Below are 18,085 nucleotides of genomic sequence, written 5' to 3'. Positions count from 1 at the left end.
GGCCAGGCAAAGGGAAAGTTGGACTGGATGGAATCCTATATGGATTTAGGGAGGGAGACATCGAGGGCCTCAGACTTCGCTGCATTGATTTTAAAATTTTACCATGTAACAAAGTGATCTATTTCAGCCATAACAGCAGGGATGGATATATGTGATTGAGTGATATATACTAGGACATCATCAGCAAATAGAGAGCACTTGTACTCGGTGCCTCCCACCTCAATCCACCTAATATTGGGGTTATGGCGAATTGATGAGAGCAGGTGCTCCGTCACTAGGATGTATAAGAGAGGGGACAGAGGACATCCCTGCCTTGTCCCATTGGTGATTGTGAAAGGTGATGAAAATGTTCTGACGCACCCCCTGGGCCTTGGGACACCCGGAGCCGGACCCTTTTTGGTGGATGCTGGTGGTTGTAGTCTTCGTGGCGGCGATCCGGTTCCGTGGCTCAGGGCGGTCAAACCAGTGGCGGAACTATTTATGTGGTTTTGATGTTTAAATGTCCGACTACGCCACCCGTGGATTGCGGTCAGAGTGAACCGCCGCTACAGGGCAGACCGCTAAGGCTGGTGTTGTGGGTGCAGCAGAGCGTAGCATAACTCCCCACGGGAGGAGTATAGCCTCAGGGCAGTGTATGCGGAGGATGGGGGTGATGGTGCAGGGCAGCAGCAGTAACGACACGGAGTCAGTGATGCAGTTCAGGGCCTTTACTCACAGTTCTTATTATCCAGACCACGTCTGCAGGTAACGGCTGCCCACGTCGTACTGTGTTCACCAGGTGAGGGGCTCAGACAACTCCCAGATAACTTTGGAGCGCTTCACAGGACCCCCTTTGTGTGTCCTTTGTCTGGCCTTTCTTACCAACACTTCTGTCCGGCTGCCTCGGGCCTCCTCTTGGTAAACTTGGCGCCAGTTTCCCTGACCCTATGTGGTGCCTTCCTAGCGGGTGGAGCAAGGGGCTGCGCCACATAAAATGTCAGAGCCTCCGGTTTCTAGCTGAGGGTCGTTTCCTGCCTCCACTAGTTCGGGGACCGGTCTCCCCCTTTGGCCTGACCCCTCCACGCAGGTGGATTCGGGCGTGCGGTGGCGACTCGCCCGTCCGCACCCCTGGGATCCCTTCATTCCTCGTTCCTGGAGCCTTCTCCGCTCCTCTTCCTTCCTTCTCCCTCTTGCAGGCCTGGGCCTCTGTTACTAGGCCCGCCTCCGGAGCAGAGCTCATGCAGAGCCCCTGCTCCCTGCCACTTCTGCTCAGACTTCTCTGCACTGAACTAAGATGGTGCCCACCTTTTATACTCCCTTCTCAATGCACCCAGGAACTGCTTCCTCCCTGCTCCTGACTGCAGGGTTCCCCTTCCTCAGTGTTCCCTCCCCCCACTCCAGCCAGGGACAGGGACTGTCGTGCCCATCTCAGGGGCATATTGTTCGCCCTGCCCCACGGCAATGTGGTGTAATGCATGCAGGTGTCGGGTCCTGATCCACACTCCATCCTTATCTGAGAGTGAGATATCACACCTCTGGGTGAGGTGCAATACGTCTGTAGCAACCGAGCCCTCGGTGCTACAGTTCCATTTATCTTCAGCCTAGGTGACGTATTGTGATACAGGGCCGTGATTTTGGCTATAAAAGGGTCCCCTAGACCCCTACCCCAAGCTTTTTAAGAGAATCATATATGGCGTGCCAGGAGACTCTATGGAATGCTTTCTCAGCATCCAACGAGAGTATCTACTTACAAATTTTTAACTGCATCTAGCCCAGGAAATACTTTGTGCCTAGTAGCAGTGTCTGCTAGTCAGCGGATTATCCCGGCTGTTAAGCAAGCTACACCACCTGTAGTTTGGACACTTAATTTTTTCAAAGGAAATGCTTCGGGACCACGGGATACTTAGTGAAGAGCATCAGGAGGCACCCCAAGGCATAGGGGCTGGGACTGGCAGTAGGATGCCTTGCGGTGGACAGCCGAGCTCGATCCTTATAAAAGCTTTTTAACTGCAGCAGCTTTAGTGGACGCTGCTGGAGCTGGAATTACGCGGCTGCTGGCATGAGACTTGCCCTCCAATAGATCCTTGTAAATGGATTTAAAGTGTATTCATTCAAATTAGAGGGACAATTTAAATTAAAAAGCTTAGAGCTGCCTCCACCACAGGGGGGCTCTCTCGACCCACCAGCGGACAGGCACCAGTATTGGGAGAGGGGGGCTGGCCGTCAGGGTTCACCGCGGCTCTGGCACAAACCCGGCGACACGGAGGTGGCACGGGCAGGAGCGGACTGGCCGTCTCGGCTTCTCACTTTTTGGATTTTAGAAGGGCATGACATGCCTATATCTGTGTCTCCCCCTCCTTTTACTCCTCCACCTCTTTTCTTTTCGCATGACTATATGTACTTGTCACTTTTCCATGTGTTAGTTGTGTCTTCTGAGCAGTTTGTCAGCTTTTGGACACCTTTGAAGGTGTTTTCTATGTGTTTCTATGTGTTTTTGTTTGCCTGCCATTGGTTTTAACGGTGTTCGAAGGTGTTCGACGAACAGTTCGACGAACAGTTCGGCGAACACACGGGTGTTCGACGAACCGAACCGAACTCGAACACTACGGGGGTGGCTCAACACTAATCATGTCCCATCTCACCGGGGAGGCCCTGGCCTGGCTAAATCCTCTATGGGAGAGAGGAGACCCCCTGGTGTCCGACTTGCCTGCCTTTCTCACGGCTTTCCGGAAAGTCTTCGACGAACCCGGACGGAAGACCTCATCCGCATCATCTCTGCTACGCCTCCGTCAGGGAAGTCTCACCGTGGGCCAATATGCCATACGGTTCCGTACCCTTGCCTCGGAGCTGGCCTGGGATAATGACGCTCTGGTTTCCGTCTTCTGGGAGGGTCTGTCCGGCCGTATTATAGATGAACTTGCCGGTCGGGACATTCCTACCACTCTCGATGACCTATTAACCCTTGCCACCCGGATTGACCTGCGGTTCCAGGAGCGTGCCAAAGAGGTCACCCGTGAGAGGAGGTTTCCACGTCTAGCTCCTACTTTTCAGAAACCCGTCACTCCCTCCGTCTCTCCTCAGGTACACTCTCCTGAGCCTATGCAGATCGACCAGACCAAGATGGTCGGTTCTCGCCGAGAATCTCGCCGAGCCGAGGGAAGCTGTTTCTATTGTGGCAGTATGAAGCACTTCATCCGTTCCTGCCCGGAGAAGCCGGGAAACGCCAGTGTCTAGGACCACTCGGAGAGGTCGTCCTAGACAAAAGTAAGCCCTCTCCGTCTCTGACCTTACCGGTCTCTATTGCTTGGGGAGAGAACCGTCTCTTTGAACTCGCCCATCTGGATTCTGGAGCTGCTGGAAACCTCATCTCCCTGTCTCTGGTAGAGAGATACCATATTCCCACCAAGTCCCTGGCTGAACCATTGTCAGTCGCCTCCGTGGATGGAAGACTTCTCTCGGAGACCATCCTGCTCGTCACTAAACCCATAACCCTGCAGGTGGGAATGCTGCACTCTGAGGAGATCTCATTCCATGTGCTGTCCGGACTTTCTCACTCCCTGTTGCTAGGTCTACCTTGGCTCCAGACACATGAACCCGTATTGAACTGGCGGTCCGGTGAAGTACTCCGATGGGGTCCTGACTGCCATAGGACCTGCCTGGTCCCGGTCCGTCCACTTCGCCCTCAGCCTACTCCAGCTAACTTACCTGGTCTTCCGGCTCCCTACTGGCCCTATGCGGACGTCTTCGGTAAGAAGGAAGCTGAGACGTTGCCACCCCATAGGCCATACGATTGCCCGATCGACCTGGTACCTGGCACCACTCCTCCCCGTGGACGTATCTACCCGTTGTCTGCAGCCGAGACCCGAGCCATGTCTGAGTACATTGAAGAGAATCTGGCTAGGGGATTTATCCGAAAATCTACCTCCCCGGCTGGAGCCGGATTCTTCTTTTTCAAAAAGAAAGACGGCTCGCTACGTCCCTGTATTGACTACAGAGGACTCAATCTCATCACGGTAAAAAACAAATATCTCCTGCCACTCATCTCCGAATTGTTTGACCGTCTCAAGGGCGCCAGGATCTTCTCCAAGCTGGATCTACGAGGAGCGTATAATCTGGTCCGTATCCGTCAAGGAGACGAGTGGAAGACGGCATTCAATACCCGGGACGGTCACTACGAGTACCTTGTGATGCCCTTCGGTCTCTGTAATGCTCCCGCGGTCTTTCAGGAACTAGTCAACGACATCTTCCGTGACCTCCTGTACTCCTGCGTAGTGGTATACCTGGACGATATCTTGGTCTTCTCTCCGGATCTCCCCACACACCGGAGGGATGTTCGTCAGGTCCTGCTTAGGCTTCGGCAGAACCACCTTTATGCCAAATACGAGAAGTGCCTCTTCGATCAGACCTCTCTTCCGTTCTTGGGCTATGTCATCTCCCAAACAGGTCTGCGAATGGATCCCGAGAAGCTCTCTTCCGTTCTAAAATGGCCTCGTCCTGAAGGTTTGAAGGCGATACAGCGATTCCTGGGCTTCGCTAATTACTATCGTCTTTTCATCCCACACTTCTCGTCTCAGACTGCTCCCATATCTGCACTTACCCGTAAGGGGGCTAACCCCAGGACATGGTCACCTGAAGCCGAGGAGGCCTTCCTTTCCCTAAAGAAAGCCTTCGCCTCTGCTCCCGTCCTGCACCGTCCGGACTGTAATAAACAATTCTACCTGGAGGTTGATGCCTCCTCCTCCGGAGCCGGAGCGGTGCTCACCCAGAAGTCTTCTACCGGGAGAATGGTAACGTGCGGCTTCTTCTCCAAAATCTTCTCCTCGTCGGAGCGCAACTACTCCATAGGAGACCGTGAATTGCTAGCCATCAAATTGGCACTGGGAGAGTGGCGCTATCTGCTTGAAGGGGCTCTCTACCCGGTAATTATCTACACGGATCACAAAAACCTGGCATATCTCCAAAATGCCCAGAGACTCAATCCTCGCCAGGCCCGGTGGTCGTTGTTTTTTGCCCGCTTCGACTTCTTTCTTCATTTCCGTCCGGCGGACAAGAACGTCAAAGCTGATGCCTTGTCCCGGTCCTTCCTGTCCTCCGATCAAGAGGAGGAACCTACGCACATCATCGACTCCTCCAAGGTGATGAATGTGGCCCCCTTGGATCTGACTCGTCTTCCACCCGGTAAGACGTTCGTAGCTGTGCCAGATCGGGAGAGGGTTCTTCGCTGGGGACATTCTTCTAAACTAGCTGGCCATGCTGGCCAAAAGAAGACCTTCCAACTCATTACCCGGCATTACTGGTGGCCTACCCTGCGTAAGGACGTGGTAGACTTCGTCGCGGCCTGTTCATCCTGTGCCCGTAACAAAGTTCCCCGACATCTACCTGCCGGCCATCTCCTGCCCCTTCCCGTACCTGCTGCTCCTTGGCAACACATCGCTATGGACTTTATCACCGACCTTCCAGTTTCTGCCGGTTGTACTGTCATTTGGGTTGTCGCTGACCGTTTTTCTAAGATGGCCCACTTCATTCCCCTGCCTGGTCTTCCGTCTGCACCCGAGCTGGCTAAAGACTTTATCCGCCACATCTTCCGTCTCCATGGTCTGCCCCTCCACATCGTGTCGGATCGTGGGGTTCAGTTCACCTCTCGCTTCTGGAGAGCCACATGTAAGCTGCTGGACATTACCCTGGATTTCTCCTCCGCTTACCACCCTCAGTCCAATAATCAAGTGGAGCGGATCAATCAGATCTTGACCAGCTACCTCCGGCACTTCGTTGATGCTCACCACTCGGACTGGGTGGATCTCCTACCATGGGCCGAGTTCTCTTATAACAACCATGAGAGCGAGTCCTCTTCCAAATCCCCGTTCTTTATAGTCGGTGGCCAACATCCCCGGATTCCACTTCCTGTCTCCGTTTCTGTGGACAACCCTGCTGCAGAGTCTCTTGTCAGCGAATTTTCTACTATTTGGGAGAGCACCAGGTCCACTCTTCTTCTCTCCTCTGAGCGGATGAAGAGATATGCTGATAAGAGACGTCTGGATCCGCCCCAATTCCGTCCGGGAGACAAGGTTTGGCTCTCATCCAAACATGTGCGGCTCAAAGTACCCTCCTACAAGTTGGGTCCTCGATTCATCGGCCCCTTCGAAGTCCTCAGGCAAATTAACCCTGTGGCCTACAAATTAAAACTCCCGGCCACCCTTCCTTATCCCCAACTCCTTCCACGTATCTCTCCTCAAACCCGTTGTCTTTAACTTTTTTTCCAAAAATCCAGGTGCCCCTCCTGCTCCGGTTTCCGCTGATGACATCTTTGAGGTAGAGAGTATTCTGGCCTCCAAGAGGGTAAGAGGAAAAACCTTTTTTCTGGTAGATTGGAAGGGGTTTGGTCCTGAGGAGAGAACTTGGGAACCCAGGGAGAACATCAACGCCCCGCTTCTTCTTGAGAAATTTCTTTCTGGCCAAAAAAAGAGGGGGCCTAAAGGGGGGGGGGGGGTACTGTAGCATCGGCGTCTCTGCCCTGTTCTAGGCAGAGACGCCGTCCCTCTCACCTCCCAGCTCCTGGCGCGGCGTCCTCCAGCGCTTCTCTCCCCGCTGCTTCCGGCACGCGCTCCTTCCCCGGCAGTGTACTTAGGGCGCGCGCGCGTGCGCTCCCCCTCTCTTAAAGGGACCGCGCGCGCCGTCCTAAGGAGTACCCGGCCAATTGCCGGAGGACCTCCCATATAAAAGGCACCTCCTCCAAAATGGAGGTGCCCGAGCAATGTTGTAGCACTGTTCACTACTCTGCTTCAGCCCTCAGGTCCCGTTGCCAGTTACCTGCCAGATACCTGCCAGATTCCTGCCAGTCTGCTAATTCCTGCCTGATATCCTTCTACCTGCCTTCTTGCCTGAGGTCCGACGGTCTGCCTTCCAACTCCTGTCAGTCTGTCTAAGGACCAGCTTGCCTGCTCACCTGGGAGCGCTCATCTGCTGCCTGTCTGCTAGCCTACCAGGAGGCTCTGCCGTCACGTGCTGTGACCACCCGCCTGTCCAGAGACTCCTGCCCGCTTACCTGGGAGCGCTCATCTGCTACCTGTCTGTTGGTCTTCCTGGAGGCTCCGCCGTCACATGCTGTGACCACCCGTTTATCCAGAGACTCTCGCCTGCTCACCTGGGAGCTCACGTCTATCATCTGCCGCCACAGGTCGTACCAATCCTTTACCCAGAGACTGCCCCGGTCACTTGCCGTGACCTCCTGCCCGTTCATCCAGAGACTGCCCCGGTCACTTGCCGTGACCTCCTGCCCGTTCATCCAGAGACTGCCCCGGTCACTTGCTGTGACCTCCTGTCCGTTCACTCAGAGACTGTCCCGGTCACCTGCTGTGACTGCCTGCCCGTCTACCCTGGTCGTCACCCGCTCCCTTACAAGGACCGCCCCCTTGTATAGTAGCTCAGAGGTTCCGCCTCCCAGACCCGTTACAGCCCTTACACAGCCTGGAGGTGTGTTTGGGGTCATTGTCCTGTTGAAAAATAAATGATGGTCCAACTAAATGCAAACCGGATGGAATAGCATGCCGCTGCAAGATGCTGTGGTAGCCATGCTGGTTCAGTATGCCTTCAATTTTGAATAAATCCCCAACAGTGTCACCAGCAAAGCCCCCCCCACACCATCACACCTCCTCCTCCATGCTTCACGGTGGGAACCAGGCATGTAGAGTCCATCCGTTCACCTTTTCTGCGTCGCACAAGGACACGGTGGTTGGAACCAAAGCTCTCAAATTTGGACTCATCAGACCAAAGCACAGATTTCCACTGGTCTAATGTCCATTCCTTGTGCTCTTTAGCCCAAACAAGTCTCCTCTGCTTGTTGCCTGTCCTTAGCAGTGGTTTCCTAGCAGCTATTTTACCATGAAGGCCTGCTGCACAAAGTCTCCTCTTGACAGTTGTTGTAGAGATGTGTCTGCTGCTAGAACTCTGTGTGGCATTGACCTGGTCTATAATCTGAGCTGCTGTTAACCTGCAATTTCTGAGGCTGGTGACTCGGATAAACTTATCCTCAGAAACAGAGGTGACTCTTGGTCTTCCTTTCCTGGGGCGGTCCTCATGTGAGCCAGTTTCTTTGCAGCGCTTGATGGTTTTTGCAACTGCACTTGGGGACACTTTCAAAGTTTTCCCAATTTTTCGCACTGACTGACCTTCATTTCTTAAAGTACTGATGGTCACTTGTTTTTCTTCACTTAGCAGCTTTTTTCTTGCCATAATACAAATTCTAACAGTCTATTCAGTAGGACTATTAGTTGTGTATCCACCAGACTTCTGCACAACACAACTGATGGTCTCAACCCCATTTATAAGACAAGAAATCCCACTTATTAAACCTGACAGGGCACACCTGTGAAGTGAAAACCATTTCCAGTGACTACCTCTTGAAGCTCATCAAGAGAATGCCAAGAGTGTGCAAAGCAGTCATCAAAGAAAAAGGTGGCTACTTTGAAGAACCTAGAATATAAGACATATTTTCAGTTGTTTCACACTTTTTTGTTAAGCATATAATTCCACATGTGTTAATTCATAGTTTTGATGCCTTCAGTGTGAATGTACAATTTTCATAGTCATGAAAATACAGAAAAATCTTTAAATGAGATTGTGTGTCCAAACTTTTGGTCTGTACTGTATGTGGTGATTGCTATCGCACAGGATTCTCTGCTCATATCACCTGTTTTATATTTTGTTTCACTGTTTTTATGTATTTCTTAAATAAAGATTTGTTATTTTACTATTTGGGCTTAATTGCTTCCCTTCTTTTTGGATTATTTTATTTCTGCAAAACACCTGTGGAACCAAAATAGTCACTACAACTGTATATGAATTCCCCGAGGGGTGTAATTTACAATATGGCATCACATGAGGAGGGATTCTGCTGTTCTGGCACCTCAGGGGGATCTGCAAATGCCACCCACAAAATTGTAAGAAAATCTGCGCATCAAAAGTAAAATAGCTTTTTCCTTCCCAAGCCCTGCCGTGTGCCCATTTTCACCTATTACCTCCTGTGAGAATTAAAAATCGGGGGCGACGACACTATTTTAGGGTAAAAAAATGTATTTTTCCCTTCCGTGCCCAATTCTGTGAAACAGCTGTGGCATCCATATGCTCACTGCACCCCTAGATAAATTAATCAAGGGGGTTAGTTTGTAAAATGGGTCACAAGTGAGGACAGGAGAGTTTTTGCTACCTCAGGGGCTCTGCCAATGTGACATGGACAGTGATTTTTGACCACATATTGTGAACCTGCATACTTAGGAGAAAATTGACTGCAGAATTTGTAATGCAATTTTTCATATTAACACTTGCAAATATAAAAAATATGGGCTAAAGCATCATTTTAGTGGAATTTTGTTTTAGATTTACATTCCAATATTATAAAAATCTGTGAAGCATCTGTATGTGGAAAATGCTCACTACACCCCCAGAAAATTACCATAAGGAATGTAGTGTCCAAAATGGGGTCAATTATGGAGGGCTTCTCGTGTTCTTCAGAGAACAACCTGACAAACAATTGTTTTAAAATGATGCTGATGTAAAATTAGACATGTGAATGTTATTATCTATTTTATGTGGTATGATTCTGTTCTAAAGGCGTAAAAAAAAAAGTAAAAATGCAAAATATTTAAAAAATTTTGAAAATACTGAAAATTTATAAATAAAACGCAAATTTTATCGACTTAAATTTACCACTAGCAACGTACAGTGTGTCAAAGAAAAACAAACTATCTCAGAATTACTGGGATATGTGGAAGAATTCCTGAGTAAGGCTGAGTTCACACGATGCGTATTTCATGCGTTTCCGCGGCGTTTTTGCAGTTGCGTAAACGCATGAAAAACGCATAGTAGAAGGGAAGCAATGTTCCCCAATGGAAATCTGCATGTGCTGTGCCCATGATGCGGATTTTTCCGCAGCGTAAACGCTGCGCTCAAAAATCCGCAGCATGTCATTTAATTTTGCGGAAACGCGGCGTTTTCGCCGCCATTGACTTGCATTAGAACGCGCCAATTCCGCAAGACTGCATCTGTACTTGCGTAATTGGTGCGTTCTAATGTGCGGATGGTACCCGGGTGTGGAGGAGAGGAGAGTCTCATCCACACCCAGGTACCATTAAAAAAATCTGTAAAAACAAGAATAAAATAAAAAATATATATATACTTACCTTCTGTTGGCCCGCGCACCGCTCCTGCTTGCTTCCCGGCACTTGCAGTGAGTTGTAGGACCTGCGGTGACGTCAGAGTCAAAGTTGCCGGGAGAACGGAGTGAGCAGGACAGCGCGGACCATCGGAGGTAAGTATATACACTCTCTCGGGTCACACTATATAAATCCATGCTGTTTGCATGGATTTATATAGTGTGACCTAGTTGTCAAGCACTTTCCAGGTGATGCTAAAATCGCATGGAAAGCGCTTGTCAATCTGCATGCGGAAACGCATGTGAATCTGCATGTGGATCTGCATGTATTCTGCAGGAAAAACACATGCACAATCTGCATGCGTTTTTTCTGCCAGGGAGATGCAGAAATGATGCAGAAATTTTCTGCTTCATTTCTGCATCGTGTGCACATAGCCTTAGAACTATATTGTATTTTTTTTTATATTTTTATTTAAAAAAAAATAAAGCCAAGTGATAAATGTGGTGATGAGTACTCTTAAAGGTTCTCTTTATCCAGTGTATATGCCATCTTCTGCGTCTTGTTCAGCAGCTGTCGAGTTTCAGCCCTCCTTACCCTGGCCACGTGTCTGAGCACTGAACACCTTGTACTTTCGGGCACATCAGGGAGGTTGCACTTCTGGACTATGAGAGCACTGGAAGAGTTCATGGTCACTTCACATTTGAGTCTTCTCAAATCTTTGACAATTAATGTGCGTCTTCCCCACCCTTTCCCCCAACATGTTTTTTTGCAACCCTGTTGAATGTTTGCAACAAAACTTTTAATGATTCTGTGATCACACCCTAACATTTTAGAAATTTTATGAGTGCTGCATCCCTCTGTAAGGCTTAATTTTTGACTTTTCAGAGTCAGATATCCTTAGGCCTCACCTTCCTCATTACACTTCACCTGATCTGTTTCGTCCAAATAGCATTCAGGTTTATACATCTTGGAGTTGGAAAATATTCATAAAATTATGATATAGTGAAAGTACACTCTTGTCTAATAATTCTGCACAAGGTGTAGCGCAATGTAACTTGCTTCAAAATAAAAAAGAAATCTTAGTTACTTACCAGTAATGGGATTTTACAGAGCACATGACAGCACCACCTGGGAGAGGGTATCCGCCCATCAAGGACAGGAACCTACTGATAAAACAGCAGTACCTCTCCCTGAATCAGTTAGGTTTCAGAGTATGAGAGGAACTCCAGACATTTGTTAATACATCCACCACCAATCAACCAACGTTTTCAAACTATATCTAGTTCACACCAACCAGGTGGTAAAAGGGAGGGAATATAAGAGTGCTGTCATGGGCTCTGTAAAATCCTATTACTGGTAAGTAAGATTATTCCCCTTCTCCCATGACAGCACCACCTGAGAGATTTATATAGAACAGACACCTTAGGGAGGGATCACCACTTATAACACCTTTGTCCCAAAGGATAGATCAGCAGATGAAGATAGATTAAGTGGGTAATTTTTCTAGAAGGTGGAAGGAGATGACCATGTCGCTGCCTTATATATTTTGTTGATAGATACTTTTGCCTTCTCTGCCCAGGAGGTTGCCTCAGCCCTGGTGGAATGAGCCCTCAAGTTCTCTGGAACTGACACATTACTGGAAGAATATGCTAAGCTAATGGAGTCCCTGCTCCATCTAGCTCTCGTGCCCCTTGTTACTTTGAGGCCCCACTAACTTCCTGGAAGGACACAAACAAAGCTTCATTTTTCCTCCCTTGTTTGGTTACAGCCAAATATTCTACCAAAACCCGTCTAACATCTAGGGGGTAAAGTTTCTGCTCCTCTGAACTCTTAGGGTATGTGCACACCATCCTTTCTGGCAGAGTTTTGAACGCAGCATACTTGATGCTGCTTCCAAAGCACTGCACGCAGGTGAATCTGTATGTGTTCATTGAACACATGCGGATTCACCGCAGCTTAAATATTGCACTGGTAGAATTTCTCTTGCGGAGACCAGCGTCTCCGCAACAGAAATAGACATGCTGCGGTCTGTGAAGACATGCCGCATGTCCATCTCCGCGGGTAAGCTGCAGGTGCACGGAGACACATAGTGGACATGGAATTTGTACAAATCCCATCCACTATGCTGTAACATCTAGCCGCTGCGGATTGCATGCAGCGCAAGTCTGCTGCGTCCAATCCACAGCGTTTCCTGACCGTGTACACGCACCCTTAGTATTACTAAAAAAGGAGCGGAGAACGATTCCTTGGTTCTATGGAAGTTGAAGGCCACTTTGAGGAGAGTTATATTAAGATCAGGTCACTGAAGATGGGCTGTATCTGTGTAAATGGGTGATTAACTGATGTAAGTGCATGTAAGTCACTGACTCTGTGGGCTGACGCGAAGGCCAATATCACCGTTTTCAAGGTGGTTGTCCTGACTATTAATTCTTTGAGCCTTTAAAAGGGAAACTTAGTTAATGCTGCCAAGACGGAGTTCAGATCCCAGGGAGGCATTCTTAGGGCAGGTATCGGTCTGGATCCGTCACAGGCCTTGATGAATCTAATGATCCACCTATCCACCGCCGAATTATGATTATACAAGGCTCCTAGGGCTCTATAGGAATTTTACGTTTCAACGATTGCCCCGAACTAGACAAGAACTTTGCCCACGTTCTACCATATATTTTAGTGGTTATTGGTTTTCTGTTTTTAAGCAGAGTGGTGATTAAGCCTGCCTGAGGATATCCAGAACATCTGGAAGGACCCATGGTTCTGATTCAGACATCATCCTTATCCAAGCGAACCATGGTCTCTAGGGCCAGAATGGAGCGATCAAAATGATTCTTGCTCGCTCCTCTCAGATCTTCCTCAATGCTGTTGGAATTAAAATGTAGGGGGGGGTGGGGAAGCATAGGCCAGGTTGAAGTTCCAAGGAATCAGCAGCGCATCCACTGGATAGGGTTCCTCTCTTGGTTTCAGAGAGCAGAAGTCTTTTGTTTTCCTATTCTGCCTGTTTACGAACAGGTCTATCTCTGGTTGTCCCCAGTAGTCCACAATTTCTTGGAATACCGCCGGACTTAGTTCCCATTTCCCTTGCTCATTCGTTTTCCTTCCCTTATGTAGAGCTGAGTGTGAACTGGTGTTGTTCTGCAAACCTAAGGATCTCTTCTGTCACCAACATCATAGGATGGTGTCACGGGTGTGTCAGAAGTGACAGTTGTCCTGAAGTTGGCTGCAGGAGATCTCTACGTTTGGCATTGCAGACACCTTCTTAGAGGCTGTCTCTCTAGGACCCAGCAGCTACCCTCCTCTGGCTCATTAACTGTAGCCTGGGTGTATAAATAACTGCTGTCTGCTACCAGGAGGTGCCAGCGATAAAAATATTATCCTGATACTTTGTCCCGGAGCTTCCCTGGTGGTGGTGGTGACCATGAGTACCCTGCCCCGATATTACAGAAAGGGGTAGTCATTTTGGCACTGTATCCTGAACTGGAGGCTAATGTGTTGGACGCTCAGGGGGACACCCCTGCCTCCTGCCCTTCAGGAAGTTTATTTGCACCATCTAATCTGCGCTGCAAAGTAATTAAGGAACATCATAACTCTGTGTTTGCTGGGCATCCAGGTGGTAAGGCAACCATGGACCTCCTCTCTCGTTTTTGGTGGCCGGGGTTGCGTCGGGATGTGATTGAACATGTATCTGCTTGTAGTATTTGCGTGCGTTCTAAGGTTTCGCATACCAGTCCGTCTGGTACACTTCTTCCGCTACCTATCCCTAGTAGGCCATGGATGCACTTATCCATGGATTTTATCACTGACATACTGGTTTTTGCAGGCAAAACAGTAGTTTTGGTGGTTGTAGATAGGTTCAGTAAAATGGTTCACTTTGTATCATTACCTGCACATCCAAATGTCAAGACACTAACTCAGGAGTTCATAAATGAGATTGTGAAGCTTCACGGGGTTCCCTCCGATGGGGTGTCTGATAGGGAGACCCAGTTTGTTTCCAAGTTCTGGAAGGCATTCTGTTCTCGACTAGGGGTACAGCTGTCTTTTTCCTCCGTCTTCCTCCCTCAGTCGAATGGACAGACCGAGCATGTCAATCAGAATTTGGAGACCTACCTCAGGTGTTTCATCTCCAAAAATCAGGAAGATTGGGCATTATACTTACTGCTGGCAGAATTTGCCATTGATAATCATCGTCAAGAATCCACTGGCAGGTCACCGTTCTTCGGTGCATACGGTTATCACCCACAGTTTGGTACCTTTAGTGGGGGAGGAGCTTCGGGAGTTCCTGAGGAGGAACGGTTTGCTTTGTCGCTCCGGACCTGATTGTGAAGGACTGTGTGGTTGTCTACCAGGAATATAAGATTGAAAGTTCCTTCTTGGAAGCTGGGACCTAGGTTTATGGGTCCCTATAAAATAACCGCCGTCCTTAACCCAGTGTCTTGAACTTCCTCAGGCCCTTAAGGTCCACAACGTGTTCCACAGGTCTCTACTCAAGAAGTACGTGGAACCTCTTGAGCCCTCACCTCTACCATCACCCCTAGTAATGGTTGATGGTAATCTAGAGTTCTAGATTTTGAGGATTGTAGATTCTCATCTCCAATGTCGTTCTCTACAATACTTAGTGCACTGGAAGGGTTATTGGTCCAGAGAAGATGTGGGTTTCAGCATCAGAGGTGAACACTTCCATGTTGGTTCGTTCATTCCACGCCTCCCATCCTGAGAAACCCAGTCCTGAGGGTCCGGAGGCCACTCGTAGAGGATGGGGTACTGTCACGGGAGTGTCAGAAGTGATAGACAGTCGCGCTGCAGTTGGTTGCAGGAGATCTCTACGTTTGGAAATGCATACACCTTCTTAGAAGCGGTCTCTCTAGGACCCAGCGGCTACCTTCCTCTGGGGCTAATTAACACTCTGGCCTGGGTTTATAAATACCTGCTGTCTGCTAGAGGGAGGTGCCGGCGATACTCATATTACCCATTGTGAAGGTTCAGAGCAAGTGCGTTACTTCATCCTGTATGGAGATATGAGGACGGGTGTTTATCTCTCTGAAGTCGACTAAAAGCTAAGCCATCTTCCCGTGTTTGTTCCCCCTTGTTGTCGTTAGTGGTCAGTGGGGATTGACTAGCGCTCATCACCCTCCCTTCCCTAGCCAGGGCCAAATGCCAGGGAAAGACAGGGCGAGGTTTACGTGCGGCGATTGGTGAAGAGCCAATACAGGGATGTTAGTGGAGACAGGGTGATATTAGATCAGCCTAGGAGGTCTCCACTCCCCCCTTTCCCTAGAGTCTGGGCTCCGTTTCCCTTTTCCATTTGTGTTGCACTAAGTCTTTCCCACACCTTGCGCAACAGACGGGATCTCGTGCTCCTTTGATGGTTGATGTAGGTGACTATTGTCCGACATGATGCGAACACGATGCCCTTGCAGGCGGGAAAGGAGCTTTATAACTGCATTTTTCACTGCCAACAACTCCTTCATATTCAAAAGAATAATTTTTCTCGGTTTCCAACCAGAGTCCCTGGACTACACAATCTCTCAGATGTGCTTCCCATCCATCTGAGCTTGCATCTGATGTAATTATATCCCTGATCTGATGAGACCAAGGGACTCCCTGCAACAGATTCTCTAATTCCAGTCACCATGTCATGGAATTGATAGTCAAACGGGAAAGTATCATCTTCCCTTCTAAATAGCCCTTGAGTATTATTTCTGCTCCTAGGCTGCAAATGTCTGGAGTGTATCTGAGCCCAATGGAATGCTGGGATACATGAAGTTATTGTCCCTAATAGAGATATTGCCTTTCTTAGGGTCATAGATGGATTTGTGACCCCTGCTGAGACTAATTGTCCTTCTTCCCTTGCAGTAGAAGACAAGCTGTTCTTTTGAGTTTAAGGTAAGCCCTAAGAAAGACTTAACCCTATGTGGTTCCAGTCTTGCTTTCTCTAGATTTAGCATCCATCCTAGTTTGGTCAGACTGGTTCTGAACTCAGTCAGTTGGAGATTGCAGTGCTCTACTGACCTGCCTACCACCAGAAAATCGTCCAAGTATGGGATTACCAGGGTATTCCATTCCCAAAGATGCGCTGTGACTTCCAGAATGATCTTCGTAATTATCCTTGGGGCCATAGACAGCCTAAGGGTAGAGCTCTGTACTGAAAATACCCGATTTGATTGTTGATATATAAGGCCACTCTCAGGAATTGTTGCTTTTTCACATGGATTGGGACGTGGTAATAGGCATCCTTCAGGTGCAGCACACTCATAACATCCTGGAAACCACATTTTCATGGTTTCCATCTTGAAGGATCTGTAAACAAAGAATTTGTTCAGCCCCTTCAGGTTGACTGGTTTTTTTTTGTTTTGTTTTTTTATTAGGAATAAGTGAGAATAGAATCCCTTCCCTTGCTCCTTTACCAGTATTTCCACCAGAACTTGTGTCTTTACCAGGCTTAATGCCTCCACCTCTAGGGCTGATTGTTCCCTGGGACCCCTGGGAGATCCCTAGGATCCAAGTGCTGGATGTAATCTTCTCCCAGGCAGGCAGGCAGGCAGGCAGTGAGACAGCTTTCCTCCTAACAGGAGAAGACTGTCACTTAGAAGGATTCCTACTCTCAGCGGAAGGACCACCAAACAAGCCTCCAGTTTTTGGCTGTCGTTCCATTTCCAGTGTTCTCTTAAGAACTTGTTCCTGTTATAGCTCCTTTTAAGAAAGGATTTTTTGTACTGTGGCATGGATACACTGGGAAATCCATTATTTTTGTCTGCCGCTTTGTCCAGTATATCGTCCAGTGCTCGTCCGAAGAGAAATTCTCCTTCACATGGGACCGAGCACAACTTGGTTTTGGACTGGACATCTCCATGCCAGCTCTTGAGTCATATTGCTCTACGGGCAGCATTTGATAAATTTGCTGACCTGGCTGCCAATCTCACCAAATCTGTCAATGCATCTGCGAGGAAGGCAGCAGCTCCTTGCATCAGTGGGAAACTGGCTAGGATTTTATCCCTAGGAATGTTGTCTTTAATAATCTGCTCCTCTAATTGCTGCAACCAAATCATCTTTGATCTGGCTGTACAAGTGTCCGTAACTGCTGGATTTAATGCCCCTGTTGAGGAATCCCATGTCGGTTTCATATGAATCTCTGCTTTTTTTTTTTTTTTTTTAAAATCTAGAGGATCTTTAAAAGTAACCAGATCCTCAAAAGACAGGGTGGATCTTTTAGATGATTTTGCCACTGCCACGTCAATCTTAAGGGTTTTATCCCACCTGACTATTTCTCCTTCATCAAACGGGTACCTCCTTTTTGATGATGATGGTAGCTGCCCCTTCTTTTCAGGTCTCCTCCATTCCATATCAATGAGCATCTTAATTTTTTCATTGACGGGAAATATGCGCTTCTTCTCATCCAGTCCCCCAAATATAATGTCCTGTACTGTTCCACGGGTTTTGTTATGCGATATGCCCATGGTGTTCCTAATGTCTTAATCCAATTTGTCCATGTCTTCCTCTGGAAAACACGGTCTACCCCCCGTAACACAATCCAAGGAGGAAGCAGAAGTCAGATTCCTCCCTGTCCTCTAATATTACAGATTCATCCAAATCAGTTGCCTGCAGTTTTGTTTTTTTCCATTTCTTTGGTTTAATCAAAGATCTAAGGGAGTATTTAACCTCTGATTTAGTTATGTTTTTTAAATCCATGGTGAAGCTGGCGGTTTCTTCAGAGATGGTCTTCTGAATATAACCGTATATGTGCTGGGTAGATTATCCCCACAAAGCGCACATTCTTTGTTTTAGTTTGGCGCTATATTTCATGGGCCTTTCCTGGTAAGGAATACACAGAAAGGGACCTATTAAACATGGTGAACTTTCACGGAGATCACTCACCACTTTGCCGTTCAGTCTAGGGTACCGGAGATGGAGGTTGGATCGGTTCACATGAACTTTTTCTCCTGGAGGAGGTGGACTCGCGACCTGCC

The sequence above is a fragment of the Phyllobates terribilis genome, unplaced genomic scaffold (assembly GCF_046119375.1).
Source record: "Phyllobates terribilis strain yellow unplaced genomic scaffold, ASM4611937v1 Scaffold_2__4_contigs__length_985480577, whole genome shotgun sequence".
In the NCBI taxonomy this organism is placed as follows: domain Eukaryota; kingdom Metazoa; phylum Chordata; class Amphibia; order Anura; family Dendrobatidae; genus Phyllobates; species Phyllobates terribilis.
The sequence above is the reverse complement of the archived record's forward strand: the minus strand, read 5'-3'. Positions refer to the sequence as shown.